The sequence below is a fragment of the Pteropus alecto genome, unplaced genomic scaffold (assembly GCF_000325575.1).
Source record: "Pteropus alecto unplaced genomic scaffold, ASM32557v1 scaffold45, whole genome shotgun sequence".
Taxonomy (NCBI): domain Eukaryota; kingdom Metazoa; phylum Chordata; class Mammalia; order Chiroptera; family Pteropodidae; genus Pteropus; species Pteropus alecto.
In genome coordinates this window covers 29,312,895-29,320,909 of record NW_006442491.1, presented here as the reverse complement: position 1 = coordinate 29,320,909, position 8,015 = coordinate 29,312,895, and the positions used below count along the sequence as shown (strand labels likewise).

General features: G+C 51.7%; 1 protein-coding gene across 1 annotated transcript in view; it reads right to left on the bottom strand.

Moving 5' to 3' along the window:
- SLC12A5 (solute carrier family 12 member 5) overlaps nt 1-8,015 on the bottom strand; it is a 35,117-nt gene that overhangs the window by 26,263 nt on the left and 839 nt on the right. The gene's annotated exons all lie outside the window — the stretch shown is intronic.

Genomic DNA, 8,015 nt, shown 5'->3' with positions numbered 1-8,015 from the left:
GGAAAGAGGGAAGAAAGAAGGGTGATCTTGCTTCCCGTCCTGAATAGAAATCCACGGGGACATGAGAGGGAGAGAGAGATTCTGCAAAGTAGAGCTAAAAATCTCCGGGGGAGGTACGCTTCAGTCTGAGGTCGGACCTCGGGTAGCTTTGGGGGAGGGGGCCCGGATTGCACCAAGTGTCCTCTTAAGGAGACACCGCAGCCCAGACGGGGGCCGTCATATGGCTCCAACTCCACATAGGAATCTTCCCCCCACCTTTCGGCTAGAAGTCTCAGAGCGAAGGACTGCAGCAGACTGCGCCCCCCGCCACCCCACCCCCAGCGCCAAGGGTCAACACTCTGCGCCAGGACGCTGGGGTCCCTTCTCAGGGAAAAGAGCCCTCCTTCCGCCCGTCGAGCTCCACGTCAGCCCATTCTAGCTCTTCCATCCCCTTCCCACCGCCTCCCCCGCTTAATTAACCCACGTCTGCCTCCCAAGCTGTGGGTAACGGCAACCCCTCAGCCCCCAGCCCTGCCCCTGGCGCGGCACATTCCAGCACCTCGGACAGCGCCTAGCGCATTCCAATGGAGCAAGGTTCCAGGCCGCCGTGGGCGCCCACCGCCCCGGTCAATCCCAGCCTCTTCTCTGAATGAGGCGGCCCCCGCTCTGCCTCCAACCCCAGAGCTGCCTCCTCTCTTCGCCGCCCCCTCCCTTGCCGCCCCCGGACCGCTGCTTACCAGGGTTGGCTCCCCCATCGCCGTCCTCGCAGTCCGTCAGGTTGTTTAGCATGGTGGCGGCGCGGCGCCGGGCCGGGGGATGGCTGCGCAGCCTCGCCCGCGCCCCTCTGCCCGCCTTCTCCGCTCTCTCGCTCGCTCTAGCTCTCTCGCTCTCCGTTCCACGGAGGAAGAAACTGCAGTGCCCGCCCGCCCGCCCGGCGCACACACACTCGCACACGGACACACGCTCACACTCGCGCGCGCCCCCTCTCAGCGGCGGCGCTGCTCACCTCATCCCGTATGCAGAAGGCGTGAGCCACTGGCGGGGTTTGGCAGGGGGGGCAGAGAGCGGGAGGGAAGAAGAGGGAACTAGGGGCAGGCAGAGCGTGCCTGGAGGCCCCCTCGCACTAAAACTAAGGGTGTGCACGAGTGGGATAGAGAGGGTGCTGCGGGAAACCGGGCCTCGCCTCCCTTGAGCAGACGCAGCTCCGCCCGCCCCCCACTCTCCAGCGCAGGCGGGGCCGGCACGTGGGCAGGTGCCATCCTGCGCCCTAAAAATAACGGCAGGGAACTAGGTCGCGGCCACCGGGAGGCGGCCCCAAAGCGGCTGCCTGGCTGGGGGTCTGGGGTGACCCCTAGGGGGAAGATGAGGGGAACTGAGACGGCGAGGGTGAAGCACCATGGAATATGGGTCCCTAGGGAGCCTGTTTGCAAAGCAGCGGAGGGGAATCAAACCCTCTCCCTTATCGCTGTTCAAGAGGTTGGAGCTAGGGATGTGTAAAGGCCAGAGCCCTTGACTGAACGAAGGACTGCACTGCTCCCAGGGGGATTCAGGGTCACTGGGTTGAACCTTATGGCTCATCCAGTCTTAAAATGGGAGGAGTGGAGCCTGAGGAGTTACAGTGAACCCTCTCATTGTGCTTAGACTGACAAGAGTCCTAGCATCTCATAGCATCTCACCCCCAAGACAAATCCCTGGAGTTCACGGACACAGACCCTCTAAATGTAGAATGACTCTGGGAAGAAGATGTGGTGAAGAGGAGAGAAAGTAGCAGTGAGGTTCCAGGGAGCGCTAACTCCCCATCGGGCATGGTGCAGCCTCTAGGGAAGGCAGGCCAGTCAGAGGCAAGCTAGGGACAGAGTGGGGGATGGGGAAATGAGGCCGCCTGTCAGTTTGGAACCAGATTTTCTCCCGGGGCGGTAGTGTCTAATCCCCTAATCCAGGATTGCTTTCTGAGGATTCCAGAGCTGACATGCTGTCTGAGTTCCTCCCCCGTCCCTGACACAGGTTCCCCAAAAGTTCGATTATCCTGGGACCCCTGAGCACCCCTAGAATCCACCCTCACCTTAGCCCCCGACAGTAACCATCTAAGTTCTAGGAGATTTCCAGAGCTAGAAGAGACGGTATCGATCCTCTTGTCTAATGCACAGCTTTCATTTTACAGATGAGGAAGTTAAGGTTCAAAGAGGAAAAATAAATGACTTCCTGTGGACACAATGTCAGTAAATGGCTGAACTTGGTCTAAGATCCAGGTTACCTCATTCCAGTTTAGGACTCTTCTCCTCAGTACAACCTCTTTTTAACCTGGCCCTGCTTCCGAAAGAAGGGACGAGGATACAATCACATCCACACTGCTCAGCACCTCTGATTCTTGACTACTGAAAAAAAAGAACAGGGACTGGGTCTGAAATGAGCTTTCTCACTTTTCTTGTGCTCGGGCATCAGAGGTGCTGGACTGGAGTGGTCTCTTGGCTTGCAACTGAGGGTAGGCCCAGAAGACCTTCAAGAGTCCTCAAAAGCCATCCATATGAATGGAGAACCTGTTCTAGGACGTGACTTTTCAGAACCATGGACAGGGCCCGCTGCTCGGATTCCCCTCTACGCATTGGTCAGTGGCTTCATGTCGAGTCAATCACGGAATCCTCAGCAACTAACTGAAAAAGGCTTCTGAGGGATCCACCAATAAGGTGTCATTGCCACTGGGTTTTGCGGACGCTGGAAGGACTGTAAGGTTGGAGAGCTAGCTATTCAGGCAGGTGCGAAAATTGGTCTTGGCTTTCCCAGAGAAGAAACCACAAACAAAAAGTGAGATGAGTTTGGATTGGTGACAGGGGTTAAAAGATTACAGGTATATAGGCCAGTGTTCAAGAACTTCTAAGCACTCCACTACACACACACAACCACCACTACCAGCAGCAGCAGGATTACGGTTTTCCACTACTATGTTGAGAAGGTAACATAGTAAAAACAGGTAGTATGCTTGCCTGGGGGGTGTTGTGAAGTAAGTTAAACGCTGAGATTTTTTCAGCAATCCTAGGACTGGGATGTTCTCGTGGGAAATATTTCCCTTCATTTGTGGTCCAGAGCCCTGGCCACTCCACAACTGAGCTCATCCACAGGGGAAACCTAGGTCCCAAGGGAGTATAGGTGAAGGAAGGAGTGACTCCTCCTCCCCTGGGACTGGAGGTTGGGAGCTTATACCTCACCAGAGCTCATATCTCACAAGGCATTTGGGATTCGGGAGATAATAGTGCCATCCTGTCCTCTGCCCCAAAACTCTGTGTATCCCTGGGCAAAACGGAGACCCTCTCTTAGGGATTCTGTATCTCCATCTGTAAAATGAAAGGGTCAGGTTTCATAATCCATGGAACTTCTTCCCTCTCTGAAAACTCTTAGTGCTCTCTCCATTTATCTCCAACTAATGCCACGGAGCCCTTCCTGAGGAGCCCAGGAAGTGAGGACACAGCCCCAACGGGATACAGCCCCAGCCCTTCAATTCACACCCCCCATCTCACAAGGAGACTGGTCCCTATTCTGGCCTCAGGCCAACATTCTGAAGAGAAGTTTTAAGAAAACATGTTGCAGGCACCTCCTTCGCTGCCAGCCTGGCTTGGCCAGTAAGGTCACCAGTGAGGTGTCCCTCAGCTCTGAGCCCCAGGAACATGGTGGCCAGCTCAGCACCCCATCCCCACCCAGAGCCCTAGGAAGATCTGGGGCTAGGGGAATCCTCTCATGAAAGTCACACAAAATGCAGAGCTGATCAGGGTCCTATTTCTGAACTCTGAGTCTCTAAAACTGATCCCCCTTCCCACCTTATACTTCTCAGAGAGAGAAAAAAAAAGAAGTTCAGAGAAGCTGCCTCCTAAGTATCAGGATTTGGGAATTGGAAGCAACTTTATAAATTATTTTTACCACTTCCCATTTATGGAGAAGTTGGAGTCTAGAAATGGGATGGTGCAAATTTTCTTCATGGGTAAACTTGTAGCAGACTGGGGACTAGAATCCAGCTCCCAATCTCCAGTCCAAGGATCCACCCACTGAAACAGAATGAGTAGCTGTTTGGAGGAAGCTGGAGCCACCTGACTATGTCCTCTTTCCAAGGGAGGCAGGCGTAGTGTTCCTCTTAGTGACTCAATCTCCGTGCATCCTTATCTATATATCATTACTCCACGACCTAACCTACCCACCCCCAGCTCTGACCTCACAGAGCCATGGCCCTGAACTCCCTCCTTCAGTCTTTTCTTCCCCCCACCTGCATGTCCTGTCCTCCAGACCCAAAACCCTCAGTGAATTGATGAGTCCAGAGCACAGCACACCCCACATACAGGGCTCGCTGCAGAGCACGTCAACCACCATCGTCTCCGTGGCAACCGGGGGCTTAATTAACAGGCTGCAGCCCTGTCACTATGACAATGGCACCCCAACAGCCCCCTATTCCCCTACAGATTCAGCCCATCTTTCCTCTTTTTCAATCTGGACCCCCTTCTCACTGCAACCACCTCCCACCCCAACCCCACCTGGAGAACTGGGGCCTGTAGTTTATTCTGGTTCATTGAGAAGCGGGAAGGGGAGATGGAGTGGGGGGGAGAGAGAGAGTGAGAGAGCGCAAGGAGCCTGTCACCATGGCAACTGCAGCCCCGTTCATAACCAGTTTGTTGCCATGGAGATTCCCAGGGCTCACCTTGGGCTGAGGTACTGGGCAGTGAGGTTCTGAGCTCCGGCTTGAGGAGGGGTTAACTGGAGAACTCCTTAGGCAGATTGGAGCTCTCCAGATCAGCTGTTTATACCAATAACCCAGTGTCATTTTTCTCAATTTATAGATAGAGAGACTGAAACATGAGGTTTGGGTGTGGGAGAGGCAGAGAACTTCACCCTTCTAGATAATCAAAGAATCTTAGCATTTTTATAGCTATAAAAACCCTCATACAGTTTCCTGTTCAACTTCTTTATAATACAGATGAAAGAATTGAGGCCCAGAGAGAGGAAGCAATGTGCCGAAGGCCACACACGGAGCCTGAACTAGAGTGTAGATGGGCTATATTGTGGTCTTGCTCCATCCCCCTAGCATAAGTTGACTCCCTCCCACTCCATGGGGATACATCCCAAGAATGCTCTGCCTTCCTCCATGAGAAACAATCACAGCAGAGAGTGGTGTAAAGGGACGGGAGAGTAGTTCAGAGTTGTAACAACTTCTATCTAGCCAAGTAACTACCAGTCTTCCCATGGTACAGATGAGACAACTGAGGCATAGGGGCTGCAGCCCAGGGTTAGTAGTAGATTCAAAGCTCAGCCTCTGACTTGTTCTTTCACCCCTGTAAGTCATGTTCCCACCTATAGCTGATGCCCTGGCAGCAGGAAGCAACTCCAGGGACAAACTCTACTCCCCTGGTCCAGAATAAGACAATGCTCATATACAAGTGACATGCAAAACCTCCCTTTAGTCTTCCTCCACCATGCATATGCTGCCATCCCTCCCTGTGGGCCTAGGTGAGGACAAGAGGTGGGAAGAGTACCTCCCTAGGGCCAGAGGGCTGATACAAGAAGAGCTATGGGAACGATACCATCAAATATCTGGTTCCCCTTGTCCAGTTCCCCATGCAGACATACCAAGGAGGAGGTACTGGGGGCTGTATCAGGGCCTAAAAGGTTAAAAGTCACTCAAATCATTCTCAAGGTAGAACTTACAATAAACTCAGCACACAAGTACCCATTCCACAGATAGACACAGAAATACACACATCAACATGCCTATCAACACAATGGCATACAGTGACACACATAAGCACTGACTCACTGACCACCTCATGGTTCATCAGAGCTAGCGTGGGATGCTCCTCCCTCAAGACACAAAGATACACAACATACACTGCCTCTGCCATAGGCACACAGCTTTCCAGATTTACATTCAGTTTGTGCACACACCTGCACATCCAAAACTGAAAGCCAAGATGAGAAAGAGAGCCATCTTATTCTCAGGCCAGGGGGTGAGGAATGAGAGAAGAGAAGCAGGGGTAGGAGAAGCAGGAGCCTACTGCCACTCCCCCTCTCATCTGATGTGCCAGGTTGTGAGCTTGGAACTCGGAACACAAAGATAAAATGAAATGGTCTCTACTCAGCCATAAAAAATAAAATCTTGCCATTTGCAACAACATGGTTGGACCTAGAGGGTATTATGCTAAGTGAAATAAGTCAGAGAAAGATAAATACCATATGATTTCACTTATATGTAAAATCTAAAAACGAAACAAAAAGACAAAACAGAAACAGATTCAAATACAGAGAACAAAGTGATTGTTTACCGGAGGGAAGAGGAATGGAGGGGACTGGTGAAAAAAGTAAAGGGGATTAAGAGGTACAAAATAAATGTCACAGAGATGTAATGTACAGCAGAGGGAATATAGTCAATAATATTGTAATAACTTTGTACAGTGACTGATGGTTACTAGATTTATCATGGTGATCACTTTGTAAGACATATATAAATGTCAAATCATTATGTTGGATACCTAAAACTAACATAATGTTGTATGTCGACTATACTTTAACTAAAAGTAAATACGTAAATAAAATTAAAATAATAAAAAATAAAATTTTAAAAAGGATGTGGTTCCTGCCCTTGAGATGCAGGAGATACACAAGTAAGTAACTTTCATCCATTGGGACATGTGTCCTAATGGTGCAGGGGGTGGACAGAAGAGGAATGACTGCCTCTCCCTGGGAGTGAGCGAAGATAGAAAGTTTTTCAGAACAGGCTAAATGAGCTATAACTTACAGAGTGAGTAGGAGTTTCCCTGGCTACTGGAGGTGGAGAGATGAACACAGACAGGTATACCAGGTGCCCATGAGGAAAAAGTTTGAATAACAGAATAAAGGGTTTAGCTTTTATCCTACAAGCAATAGGGAGCTTTGTGGAGGGCGATTAGGGTAGGGTTAAAGGCAGCAGACCAGTGAGGAGGCTGTGGTCGTGGCCACGTGAGAGATGATGGAGGAAGGTTTGGACCAGGGCGATGGTGACAAGGAGGAGAGATGTGACCAGATTCAGGAGTTTTCAAGGTGGAGTGGTCAAGAGGTGATGACCCTCAATGGAAAGTAAAAGGAGACATTGAGAATGTCTCCGAGAGTTCCGACTTCTAAATTTGGAAAGATGGTAAGGACATTCATGAAAATGAGAAAGGGGGCAGACAGATTATGGGAAAGGTGAAGATGGAAGGAGCCCAAGAAATCCGAGTGGCCAAGTCCAGGAAGCCGTTGGTTCACGAGCTGCGACCCTGTGGAAATCTAGGCCTCAGTCTTCTCATCTATACAATGAAATCCCTAAAGGGCCCTTCTAGGGGTTTTGGTGCTTGGTTTTGCTGGAGTCAGTGTGAGCTCACCTGTGGCTCAGCAGCGACCCCTGGCGGCCCGGGGAGGCTCTTCCTCCTCCCCGCGCGGGGAGTCATCCAAGCCGACTTAACTACGTTCCTTCCACACCTGAGTGGCAAGTGCCCCCTGACAAGTGCCCTCTGCGGAGGAGACTGTGTGTGTATCCAGGATATTAACTCTTTACCGAAGGCTAAAAGGATCCCGCCCATCTTCTCTCTTCTGTACTCTGCATGTAACTTTCATTACAAGACCACTGCACTGGGCCGTTAAGGAGGACGCCCCCAATCCCTCCTGAACTGGCTCCACTCAACCCTTCTGGACCTGGAGCAGAGGGAGTTAAGTGGGTCCCTGAGGGTTGGGACTGGAGTCCCCACAGGATCCTCCCAGGATCTAGCTGCCTGAGGTCTAAACTAACTTCTCTTTCTCCCGTCTCCTTCCCGGGATGCCCGGCGCTGTCCACGATTCTTCCAGGGAGGTCGAGGATTGGAGGATCCTCCAGGCACCAATGACCCAGCACCTGCCTCAGCGACCCGAACTCATTTTTTCCTCCTGCCCTCAAACCCATCTCTATCCTCCAGGCCCAACTACCTACCCTCTGGTCCTGCCCTTTTCTGCCACCAAATCGACCTAGTCCTGCCTCCTCCCATTGGCTCTGGACCCAACCCTTAATCACATGG